Source organism: Columba livia, chromosome 2, assembly GCF_036013475.1.
Source record: "Columba livia isolate bColLiv1 breed racing homer chromosome 2, bColLiv1.pat.W.v2, whole genome shotgun sequence".
Taxonomy (NCBI): domain Eukaryota; kingdom Metazoa; phylum Chordata; class Aves; order Columbiformes; family Columbidae; genus Columba; species Columba livia.
The window spans coordinates 157,023,788-157,037,011 of record NC_088603.1 but is presented as its reverse complement, the minus strand read 5'-3'; the positions used below and the strand labels follow the sequence as shown (position 1 = coordinate 157,037,011).

General features: G+C 40.9%; 1 long non-coding RNA gene across 2 annotated transcripts; it reads right to left on the bottom strand.

Moving 5' to 3' along the window:
* Positions 1-8,388: 8,388 nt before the first annotated feature.
* Positions 8,389-9,923, bottom strand: LOC135578858 (uncharacterized). 2 transcript variants are annotated; one of them, XR_010471002.1, is made up of 3 exons: positions 9,647-9,923; positions 9,218-9,338; positions 8,389-9,080 (listed from the first exon to the last, which is right to left on the bottom strand). It is a non-coding gene; the product is annotated as an uncharacterized LOC135578858 (long non-coding RNA). The 2 variants fall into 2 exon arrangements; XR_010471003.1 differs by lacking the exon at positions 9,647-9,923 and adding an exon at positions 9,416-9,629.
* Between the last annotated feature and the right edge of the window lie 3,301 nt (positions 9,924-13,224).

The window sequence follows — 13,224 nt, the reverse complement described above, 5'->3', positions numbered from 1 at the left end:
AGGTAGGATTGATGGAGACGTCAGAAGTACTTTTTCCCAGAGGTCAACTAATTCCAGGTAGTGATGCAATTCTGCAGTGCACTCCTCCTAATCAAATAACCTAATGGTTTAGGCTCTATCAAATAAAGTTCAAGGTAAGCATGTGAAACGTGGCTGCTCCTAGGCTGCTGGCAGCTTTCCTAAGTGCTGAGAATCAGATCAGAGGAAGAAAAAACCTCCCATCTCCAAAAAGAAACTTCCACACAGACACACACTTGGAAAAAAGACAATACTTGAGTGCAGCTTTCTTCACCAGGCTTTATTTTTTTGTTTTGGTGATCATTTTTGTTTTACTCTCCTCTTCCCATTATAAAGCCTATTTGGTTTACTTCCAGATGATTTCTAAAATTGCTTAAATTGCTTATGAATTTGGGTGCCTGAGTCTTTAGACCATGTCTAAAGTGGGGAGTCCTAATTTGTTCTCAGATGTGAGAAGACTCAGAATATTGGGGAAACTCAAACCCTTTCCAAAACACTTCAAATTGAGTATCCAGAAGTTGGTATGCGAGAAAATAGTAGTCATTTCTGGAACTCTTAGGCCATTGTCTTTGCAACTGCACGTTTTTGCTCAGTAAAGTTATCAATGTTACTTAAGCAGTTCAAAATACTGGATCAGGGAATGTAACTCTCTGTATAATTCATCTGGTCTTGCGTAAGTATTGTAATATTGTTTCTGTGTAAGTTTAATCCATCGAACAGCAAATGCACCAGCAAAAATTCACACAGCTATTGATCTGATTTATTCCTTATTAAATATTAATTGAAGTTTCTCCATCATGTGCTATGAAAGTTGTCCAGCTGTGTGAGAAATATATGCAGATTTATCTTTTACATAATGCAGTGCATTCATCCAAACAGCATGCAGAATTGACTAATACACCTCTTATTTCCCGTGCAGAACATTTGAATAAAAACAAATTGGAGGGACTCTAAAGATCTGTCTGCTACCTCATTTTAACCCACTACCCCACCAAAAATAGAATTTTCTGGCTTTGGAAAGTGCCCATCCCTCTCCTTTCTTTGTGTGTTCTGGTCACAGGTGAAACACATTTAGTGATGTTGTTTAGGTGTTTGTGGTTGAATTTTCAAAGGAGTGAGCTTTGCATTGAATAGGGTGCCATGCACCTTCCTCAGGCAGTTCCAGGATGTCATCAATTCTTAATTAGCTGTGAAGGGATTATGCAGGGCATGGATTAACCCTACTCTGGCTGCATACCACTTGGGCTGGACCTGCCTGAGCTGGCTCAGATCTGCAGCTGGTTGCACCAGCTTGGCGCTCTGCTGATGCTCGTGAGTCTGGGCTCCCCTGGGATGCACAACCACTACCAGGCAGGTTGACGCTTTAGCCTTGTTTGGTCTCTTCTTTGTGTGTTATTATACCTTGCAGAATGAGGATAGAACTGCAAATCACAGTCACAGCAATAAATTAATCTTACCGAAACTCTGCTAAACCCAACTTATTAATATAAAACATGCTTTGAAGGAAAATGAAGCCCTGAAGTGATTATTTATGACTGGATTCCTTCTTCAGAGTCCCTGAATTTGTTTACTCATGAACCCAGTGTGCTCATCTCCCCATCTACATGCACTTACCCAGCTTCTGCAGTGTTGTTGCACTGGTGTGATGTCTAAGGAGTGAAACAGCTCCTCTCCTCTGATTTATTTGTTTTCTGCCTGCTGTGAGCTCAGGGGCCTGACTCTACCTGAGCGAGTGTTTATTTGGAATCTGCTTGCTCTCTCTGAGTAAACTATGTGGTTGTCAGAGTTTATTGAAGGGACTTGTTGACTGGGAAATGCGACTATTTCTTCCACATTGATTGTGAATCTTGCTGCCCACTGTTTTAAACTGTGCACTGTTTTCTGAAGAGTTCATTACTCTGATCAACACTTTGTTTTCTTTCAGGTGCAACTCATATGTCTGCTATATGTGTCTCAGTTATTTTGTCTGGTTTTGTTATTAGATGACTCTCTTCACTACTACAGAAGAGTTGACCATTACAGTGGTCCCAGGGCTAAACCTGAATGGTCATAGAGCAGTGGACAATGCACTAGCCTCCATCCCACAACCAGACAAGGTCTCTTCTGAGCACCCTGGGGCATTCCCATAGGAGTACTTCATGGGACAATCAGGCTAGGTCAGGGAGAAGCTATGGTAGGCATATACCTGCGCCTTATTCTGGATCATATGAGCTTTGATATTGAGATCAAAGTGTCTCACTATTTCTGAATGATCAAGACACTTCTGGATGTTGGCAGATAGTTCACATCTACTGGCCCACTGAGCTCCCCTGCCACTGGAGTACTCTAGCCTCAGCTGCAGAAGTCCTGGGAAAACAGGAGCAGATCATTCCAAGTGCCATCACATGGCACATGCAGGACAACCAGGTGATCAGGCCCAGTCAACATGTGTTTATGAAAGGCAAGTCCTTCTTGACTAACCTGATTTTCTTCTATGACAAGGTGACCCACTTAGTGGATGTTGTGTACCCCAGACCTTAGTAAAGCCTTTTACACGATTTCCCACAGCATTCTCCTGGAGAAACTGTCTGCTCGTGGCTTGGACAGGTGTACTCTTCTCTGTGTAAAAAAATGGCTGGATGGCCGGGCCCAAAGAGTTGTGGTGAATGGAGTCAAATCCAGTTGGTAGCCAGTCATGAGTGATGTTCCCCAGGGTTCCATATTGGGGCCAGTTTTGTTTAATCTCTTTATCAATGATCTGGATGAGGGGATTGAGTGCACCCTTAGTAAGTTTGCAGATGACACCAAGGTGGGTGGGAGTGTTGATCTGTTGGAGGGTAGGAAGGCCATACAGAGGGATCTGGACCGGCTGGATCATTGGGCCAATTATATGAGGTTCCACAAGGCCAAGTGCTGGGTCCTGCGCTTGAGTCACAACAACCCCAGGCAGCGCTACAGGCTCGGGGAAGAGTGGCTGGAAAGTGCCTGGGGGAGAAGGACCTGGGGGTGTTGGTGACAGTGGCTGAACATGAGCCAGTGTATGTGCCCAGGTGGCCAAAAAAGCCACCAGCATCCTGGCTTGTGTCAGGAACAGTGTGGTCAGCAGGGCCAGGGCAGTGACCTGCCCTGTACTGGGCAGTGATGAGGTCAAACCTTGAATCTTTGGGTCAGTTTTGAGCCCCTCAAGACATGAAAGACCTTGAGGTGCTGGAGTGAGTTCAGAGCAGGTCAAAGAAGCTGGTGAGGGGTTTGGACCACAAGTCTTATGAGAAGCAGCTGAGGGAGGTGGGGGAGTTTAGCCTGGAGGAAAGAAGGCTGAGGGGAGACTTACTCTCTACAACTATGTGAAAGGAGGCTGTAGCATGGAGGTTGTTGGTCTCTTCTTGCAAGTAACAAGTGATAGGACAAGAGGAAATGGCCTCAAGTTGTGCCAGGGGAGTTTAGACTGGATATTGGGAAAAATTTATTCCTGGAAAACGTTGTCAGGCATTGGAACAGGCTGCCCAGAGAAGTGGTGGAGACACCATCCCTGGAGGTGTTTAAAAGACATGTAAATGTAGCACTTAGGGACATGGTTTAGTGGTGAACTTAGAAGTGTTAGGCTATCAGTTGGACTTCATGCTCTTAAAGGTGTTTTCCCACCTAAACGATTCTATGATTCATGACAATCTTGTGGGCCCAGCTGAGCAACTATGGTGGTGGCACCAACAACACATAGTATGAAGCTGCAAAGCAAGTGTTGATTCAGTAGCAGCAATGAAGAGCACCTATGCTAGACAAGCGTCTTGGACCATTCTTCTAGTCAGTCTCCCCCTCTCTTTCTGCCATCATCAATGAAACACAGAATAAGAACTGTCCTACCCAGGAGAGGAGCTACATTAGATGTTACAATAGCTTTTTTCTTTTCCTAAACCAACATGTCCCATGGTCTGAAAAATTTGAGGGAATTCTACTCTGGTAAAGCACTTTTGTTTGGAACAGTCTTTTCAAGGCATCTTTTCTTTGCTTATGCTTAGATTTCTAAGTATACTCCAGAGTGAAAAAACGTGCTTTTCAAGGAAGAAATGCATTTAAAGCTAAATTTTGCCCTAAGATATGCCTTTGGAATGCTCATTGCTTGGGTAAGACACAAGTACAGGCATTTCAAGTAAGAAACTGCCACTAATTTCTCAGAAAGCAGATACTATCATAATTTCTGGTTTATTCTTGGGAGAAAGTAACTGGGACAGCTTTAAAGCATTGCAAGAACCATTCATGCACATGATTTAAATCATGCCATTCTGCTGAGAAGATGAAAACTACTAGGGAATGGGTTTTACTTGCTCTTTAAGTGGATAATTTTTTGGGGGGGGAACTATGAGATGAGAGAATCTGACAGGAGCAGCACTAGTGATGGTGACAAAGACAGACAAACTTCATAAAAAATGTGTTTACTAGACATGTAGAAATAAACAATTCTTTACTTTTGAGTAAAAGTGACATTTCTAGATAATATCCCCTGAATGTTTATTTTTGTTTATTTTATTTTCCTGACAATTTTGTGAGTGAAAACTTCCTTACTTTCTCCCCATTTTACTAATCCTTTAAGCTACAGGGTAGGAAAAAAGTGCCGAGACATCAATTTTAGGAATAAAGGATGAGTGTGAAGCAGAAATTGCCTATTCTTGGCCTTCCCATTGACTCCCTGCTTTCCCTCTAGCAAGTTTCTCAGGGCAATATGCAATATGGTATCCAAAAGATTAGAAAAGTGTCCTAAGCATGCAGCATGATGGGTGAAGAGGGCTGTCATCCCTATGTTCAGCACACAGCTGTCCCGAGCAAGCCAGCAGAAGATGATATGGGAGGGATGTTAATTTCTTGGCGATCCGATGCTTGATTCAGAGCTGCAGAGAGGTGACTCTGTTTCCTCTGAATCCAGCCTTTGTCTGTCCCTAGAACCCATCACACCTCCTTCCCCACTCCACGTTGTGTCTGTCCAGCCAGCTGAGATCTTTCTGACTTCTCTTCTTTTCTTTACAGGGCCCCCTCCCAAGTGTAGAAATAGTTTTCAGACCTGAGGAAGAAGGAAGGGAAAGGACTTTCCTTCACCCAAGTGTGAGGGGCTGGGAGGATATTTATTGCTGCACAGGACACGATTAAGTATATCTTTAATCCTCAGTGGTGAGTATCTGTCTAACATGTTCTTCAAAAGTTCTGTGAGAGGAGCCCCAAAAATTGTCCGAGGGCTTTCTGCTGCTCTTCTTCATTAGCATGCTCTAATCATAAGCATCTTCTAACAGTCTAATGTGAACCATCTATCCTGCAAATTTCTCTTTCCCTGTAGGCCTCTTTTATAACAGACCTTGTGTGGGCTGGAAGTCCATTGAAATATCCCTCCTCATATCATCATTTCCTGAACAAAACAAAGCCTGTTTCCCCACAGGCCATTTTTAATTCTGATATGCTCACTGTTTTCCTCTGGACTCTCTCCAGTCTTTCCACATCTTAGTGGGATGCCCAACACTAGACACAATACTCCAGCTGAGGTTTCACCACCAAGATAAAGGAGAAGAATTCTAATTACCTCCTGTGTCTTCCATATGTTAACTCAGGCAGGAATGAGAGGTGCCTTTTATGAAACAGCAGCATATTGTTAAGTTCTGTTTAGTGGTCAGCTCTCACCTTGACTTCTTTTCTGCAGTGTTATTACTTAGCGAATTATTTTGTATTTTCCATCAGAATTCTCCTTTGTAAGCAGAACACTTATTTATTGATTTTGTTTTTATCAGAGCAACTCCTCAATATGTCAAGACCATTTTGGTTTGTGAACCTGTCCTCTGGGGTCCCTGCAACACCTCTCAGGTTGACTTCACCAACAAATATGGTGGGCTTTTTCTATACTATCATGCAAGGTAGTAAAGAAAGACCCTCACAGGACACTTGTAATGCCCTCTGAGTTGGATAGCAAGCTCCAGTTAAGTGTTGAAATGCTGGATTTTACCTGAATCCAAGACATGTCTGTAATCTAAACGTCACTCCTGTGGACAGGGTACATGAAAGAGAAAGGTTTTAATGCATGGACACCACTCATTGACCTCACCATGGTAATGGAGTCTTCCTTCGTACAGAGGGGCAGACAAAGGAGGTGGTTTATTTTCTCCTGAGTTGTCGTTGGGAAGAAACAAGTTACATGTTCTCATCCAAGGCACAACATGATAAATTATGCTTCTTTAATAGAGGAGCAAGGCACCTCCAACTGACTCACATTTCTCAATGGGAAAAGGGCTGCATAGGTCAGTTCTTATGAAGCAGCTAATGCGTGGCTGCTGTCCCAAGGTAGCTGAGATAGTCCGACTAAACACAATTTGAATGTTCAGTCTTCTTGGGGCAGATAAAATAGCATCCCATGTGTGAATAAATATGTTTGCAATGATGAACACACATTTTAGAAATATCTTCCATACTGTTTTCCTCTCAACTGTTCATAGGATGTTATACAAGACTGTAATAAAGCCTCAGTGAAGTCTACTTCAATCACATCCATCACTGCCTCCTCACCTAACACTTGTTCTACTTTGTCAAGGAGGAAATTTGGTCAATCTGACATGATTTATTCTTTGCAAATCACAGTTGGCTGTTTCCTTTCACCTGGTTTTACCACTGTGCCCACAGATTGTTCAAAAATTCCTTCCAGAGGCAACCCAGGGATAAAGGTGAGGCTGACTGGCCTCATGGTTTTGAGTCCCTCTTTCTTAAAACACTCTCCTTTATCTCCTTCGGTCCCCTAGCATCTCTCATGTCTTCCACTAGTCCTCAGAGGTAATTGCAAATGGTTCATAGAATATCTTGGTGAACCCTTCAAAATCCTTCGGTGAATTCTTTCATACCTCACAGAGTTGAATAGCTCTATCTTATCTACGTATTCTTTTAATTTTCTGTTTGAGCTGGTCCTCTTGGCCTCTTGTTAAAATTAATTGCCTTAAGTAACTGTTCATAATTAAATTTTTAGCGCAGTCTGCAGCAAAGAGACTATTGAATACTTCAGTATTCTCTGGATCATGTGCTATTTGTTCTCCTTCCTTGTTAAGTAATGGACCAACACTTTCCTATGTTTTTCCTACTTTTAATGCATTTAGAAAACCTTTTCCTATCACTCTTTATGTTCCTTTCATCTTGTAACTTACATTATCCCAAACCCTCCCCAAAGTTTTTATCCTTCATCCTTAATGATGCACTTTTTTTTTTTCCTTTTGTGCAATTTTTTTCTCTTAGTTTATTTTCAGGCCCTTTAAAAGCTCCTGATGCAGTCATAATGGCTTCTCACTGTGCTTTCTGTCCTTCCCCTGTATAAAGACATGTTGCTATCGTGCCTTTATTACACTCTCTTGCTGTAACAGCCAGCTCTTCTGCTCTCCTTTATCCTTCAAATTACCTTCCCAAGAGACCTTACAGATGAGTTCCCTGGGTTTGCTGAAATCTGCTTTTTTTTCTCTTATTATTTAATATATATATATATATATATATATATATTTTTTAATTGGGGGGCAAGTCCATTATCCTCACTTTATTTTTTTCTTTGATTCTTTCCTTTTTCTTAGAATAGTGATTCACAGTCCTTTCACCTGTCATCTTCCCCTTTTAGATTCTTCACCAGCTCCTCTCTATTAGACAGAATCTAATGTGAAATGCTTTCTCTCCTTATGGTTTCCTCTAGCGTTTGATAAATCACCTATTCATTTCAAAGACTGAATAGAGAGTTTGAACCCACCATGCTTTCCCAACAAATATTTGGGCACTTGTTCCTTACTGACACTAGTACCAATCCTTCTGGTGTCCACTGTCCACAGAAGAACCATTTACTCCCATTACTCCTTCTCACACTCTTATGGAGAAAGCAGCAAACCTGCATCACTTCTGAACTTCATGGAAAATGCTCTTGATGTAAAATACACCACCTTCTTTCCATTCTGTTCTTTCAGAACAAACTGCCTCCCTTGTAGACATATTCCAATTTTCCCACTTATCCCACTGTTAAGGTTCAATAGTCCCTCACAATGGGAGGGTATGTGAAGGATTTGGTTCCTTCAAGATTTCTTAATGATTTTTTTCATTTAAATGTAATGATTTCCATGCTCATAAAGTTTGGAAAGATCAGGGAGGAAACACCAACATCAAGTTGGGTGTCCACACTGACAGTCTGCAGGAACAAGCTTGGGCTTGCTTCTCTCTCTGGACACACACAGGTCTCAGTTCTGATTGACTCAGCCATAGTGAAAGGGCTGAAAGAAGTGTTTCTTGAGGTAACACCTTGTCCTGTCCCAGCAGGTGAGATCAGGGGTGAGTTAACTCAGTATTTCTGCACGGTAACACGAAGTAAATGACAGACAATCACTCTGGGGGTCCAATTCCATTATGAATTTACTAAAAGCACTTGGTGGAACACAAATTACAGTGATTAGTGATTTGTATATTATTATATGACAAAAGTATATTGTTGTATCACAAAACTTACCAGTACATTGACAGCAAAAAACCTTCTAAAAACAGTGAATTGTCAACAGTTAGGAACTATTGTGCAAAAATTAACAAGGCTTTAGCAACAAAACTTACAATGATATTACCTTTATAAGTTCAAGAAGAAGGAAAAGAGAGAGGAGAAAAATGAAGTAGATATGTTAGACTGAGATATCAGAGAGAGGGAGGGAGAGTGTAAGATACAATCGCTCTGCAGGTTATTCGGTCCCGTGACATCTTCTGGAGAGGGGGTGGACACGTTGAAGATTTCAGTACACATCACATTTCATGCCATGCCCAGTTAATTTACATGCGGGTGGTTCATCTCCTCCCTCTGTTCACTCTTCAAGCTAATTATAAAGACTCTTCTGGAAATGGGTCTGGGGTCTTCAAACTATGGGAAAGTTCACAGTACTGACCAGAAGTGAATTGTTTTGCCTGTCAGGGGAAGTTGTTGGTTCATGGTTTCTTCTGGTAATTGGTTTTCTGACAGATGGTTCATCTCTATCATCCAAATTAGGCCATGAAGCCTTCACAGCAACACTGTTAATTGCTTCTATCTTAAAAATCTATGTTTCGTTTCACAAAACCTTGGGAAAGAAAAGACAAGGGGTCTGCCTCCACAGCTATCTATTCCACCCAAAGTAACAAAAAATAGATGTTTAAGTCATAACAACATACTTTGTTTTAATTGGGATGGGGGAAGTGCTTCAAGGTTGTCACATACCTCATATGCAGACATATTTGTGGCTCCAGGGGTCAAGTTAAGACACAAAAGAGTCATACCACATCAGATGATGGTTCTTTCAGCTCAATAACCTCTGTTTGTCCATGGTCATAGAAGATGCCTGAGAAAAGAATATCAACGTATTAATAGATCAGGTGTACAGTGATACTCCCTCAACTCTGCAGCACACTGTCCCACCTCCAGGCAGACTCCAGCTTGGGGTTTTCCCATGCTGCAGGTTGTATCTCTGCTTTGAGTTTAACAGACCCTGATAGTCTTTTCTTCCATGCAGCGTCTAATTGCTTTTTGAACCTATTTATAACTTCCAGAGCATCTTATCACAATTAATTCCATGTTTTAATTATGCACTGCGTGAAGAAGCACTTCTTTGTGTAAATCTACCGGTTGATCATTTCATCTGGTACTCACTAGTTCTTGTGTAATGACTCCATGCTGTGCAAAATTTTGTTACAGCTTCTCCATATCTCTTCCTTTTCGAGTCTAAAGACTGAGTCCTTCCTCAGAGCTGTTCTTTATGTCTGATCCCCTCTCTTGTCCTTCACTGTAGTCTTTCAAGTTCTTCTGCATCTTTCTTAAATAGGATAGCCAGAAATACACATGCTGCACTGGAAACACCAGACTGGAAGGAAAAACTCTGCCTTGGTCTCCTTTTACTAATAATTCCTAACACTATTTCACTACTGTCTTCCTGCTGACTTTGTGTTGCCATTTGAATTTATGGGCACGGAATTTTATTTGCCAATTTCTCTCCCAGCATCAGATGACCATTCTGCAATGTTTTTCAACTTTTATGACAGCATGTAATATCATATCTGCTGCAAACTTTTCTGCCCTATTACTCAATCTTTTCTGTCTCTAGTCAGATATTGTCTCTAATGATTATGTGGTTATTCTGGACTCTCATATCTATTGATTTATTTTATTTTATTTTATTTTTAATCAAACAGTCTGAAAATTGATTTGGAACAGAGCCTTTTTGTAGTCACTGTACACCTGCATTCAGAATTCTTATAGTGCTTTTCTGGATGCCCTCAAATAACCCCACTGAAGTAAAAGTGTTTGTTTCTATGTGGTCTGGAGCCTCATAGAAGTCTGACTTCCATAAACTACCCTCAGTGATGAAAAGGTAGTTTTCCTTTAAGGGTTCATATAGTAAATGTTAAGGGCACTGACAACAAGGAAATTATTATCTTAGATTTGAGGAACTGTGGCATTTTTTGCAGCTGTAGCTGCAAGCAAGTGTTTAGTAAGTGGGAGGCACTACAGAGCAAGTCCCTTTGTACATCACAATACCCTAATAATTAAACTGTCAGCCAGGGATGTCAGGCTTTAATAGAAAAAAAATTGGAATCAAACAGTTGTAAAAAAATGGTGACTATTCCTCCAGTTAAGCCTATAATTTTTTTATCTTAATCATTATGTTTGCATAAGGCATTGCTCAGAACACACAATTTATTTTTTTTAATACTTTTTGTATGTTTTAAAATAACAAAAAGTTATTTAACCGCTCTCTATTGTTCCTGTGACTCTGGGAAACAATTATCCTAAGAATCATTAGTATTTTTTTTATGGTGGTTTATTTCTAAAATGAGCATCAGGGGTGTTTTATAGAACCTCCAGAAACCTTTTCCTTGAGGATTTAAACCCATCTGATGGTCTGCTTCTTCTGATTTCTTCCATGGGCTCATTCTCCTGGCTGTCAGGTCATTAAAGGTCTCTACTAGAAAAAGAAGTCACCCAACAGCTGTGGTTCCTTTACAACAGGACATGGACAGCTGTTCCCTGTACCTTTGTTCTAAACATTGGATTTTCCAGGGTTTTTTCTGGATTTCTTTTTCCCAGCTTGTGGTACAGGTAGCAACATACTTGCCTATAGTGAAATAGGTGGCACTGGACTGGGGCCATAGAGCCTGATTAGAAGATGGTGAAAACCATAACAGTGAAGTCAGGTATTTCTCCCTGGCAGGTGGCTCTGCTCCAAATCAGAGGCATCATCCCTCAAAAAGATAGTGGTCTTCTCTCTCCCTCACCTTTGCTTTCAGGATCTGTCCTGATAACTGTTACTTATCTCAAATGAACTTTGAAATAAGAATAGTTTTCCTCTGGGAAAGAGACAAAAACCTCTGAGACCTTTTTCTCTGATCGGTAGGGCCAATGAACATCCTCATGCCCAGCTAAAAGCTGTTTAATCCGGAAGATTCAATGGTATCTGATCCAGATGATACCACTGGCCACAGAAGGCTGAACTGTGTTTGTGAATTCACATCTAAAGATGAGAAGTCAAAATTATCACTTACCATCAGAATAGTAATGAAGAATATAATAGCAATGTTTGCTTCTACATTTTGACCCATATTTTTCTACACTTAGAATAATGAAGGAATATAGCACAAATCACACTGTATAAGTAGCTGGAAAATGTTTATTTTTTTGTTATCACTTTCTTTAATGGCTCCCTGTGGTATACGACATTGTGACTGTCATCACCCTTGTCCTCTTCTAACTAGGACCAGACAGAGAGAAATGCGAGGTTTTAGTATCCCATTACCAATTTCCTGAGCAACAGAATGCCAAGTTCCAATTTGCGTTCTAATTTTAACTACAGTATAGATTTTTAAATAAGCCTCAAGCTTCCTATTAACATGATCTGTCTGCTCCTTTGGTGCTCTCTCATCCCATTCTGATCGACCCATGAATGGGCTCCCTGTATTATTCATTGTACACTAAATTAAGCTTTTAGTGTTAAAGGCTTTCAAGTGTAGCGTTCCTTCCGTAGAACTCATTACCTGTGTCAATACACAAAGCAGAAGCGCTTAATAGATTTAAAACACCTAATATCTGCCTCTTTTTTTCAGCTGTTATTAAGACTCAGGAGCATTTGTTATTCTGGTAATATTCCTTATCGTCCTGATATTAATTTCATTAGTCGGTGAATGTGCATATGGAGTTCCACAGTGTCCTTGCATCATATGAACTTTAATTAGTCTTGAGGTTTTCTAGAAAGGGTTAGGTAAATGAAACGTGTTACGGCTGATCGTGGCTTTGTACATCTTCAGAAATTAGGAAATCTGTTTTCATTACCTGTGGGTAAGCAGAGATAGTAGCAGAGAAAAAACCCACATACAGCCCCTGTTCCAACCACAAACAAGCTAAATTGAAATGTAGGTTTAGATGGAATAGTGCTGTGTTTTGTTATGGTCTTTGAACTTAGATTTTGTGGGGCAACATTCGAATGAGTGTGTATTTTCCTACCTGCCTCTCCCTGAACAACTCACTGAAGGACCCCACAGGAGATGTCACCCATGGGTATAGGACCTCCTGTTTCATTTCTAGCAGGAAGAATCAAAGAGTTAACCTGATAACATGTTCAGTAACCACTCAGGTAACTCTTAATGAAGACACCTGGACAGGTTACTTCTCTCAAAGATGCTGTTTCAAGCCTGTGAAGGGCTGTGGCTGTAGCAATACCTAACATTTTATTTCCAACCCCTTTAGCCCCCAAAATACATTGCACCACTTCTGAGCTACAATGTATTGTCCTTTTGCTTTATCTATGACACCATTTATGAGCCATGACTGTATCAGTGAAACAAAAACTTTAAAAATCGGGATCATTTTACATTTAAGATGTAGGTTACAGTGATTTGAGTTCAAAATACTTTACTCCTTCCCTTGCCCAAAGATCCAGTTGCCAGTAAAGCCTCACAAACCATTTTAGCAGCTCAGCAGCAGCTGTGGAGTTGAAAACTGTCATGGGGATGAAATGTCCAGTGGGGCTCAAAAAAGGGCTGGAAAAATGCGAACTTATCTGCTGTGGGAAAGAAACATTAATGGAACAACACCTTCAGACACAGCTCTGTGGGTAAGGTTTTCTTCACAGCATGCATGAGTTATGGGCATTTGAGGATTTGCTTCATTTTCAAAGAAAGCTGAGATACAGAGGAGCAGTTTGCAGAGCAAATGAACATCACCAGCTATCTTAAAAC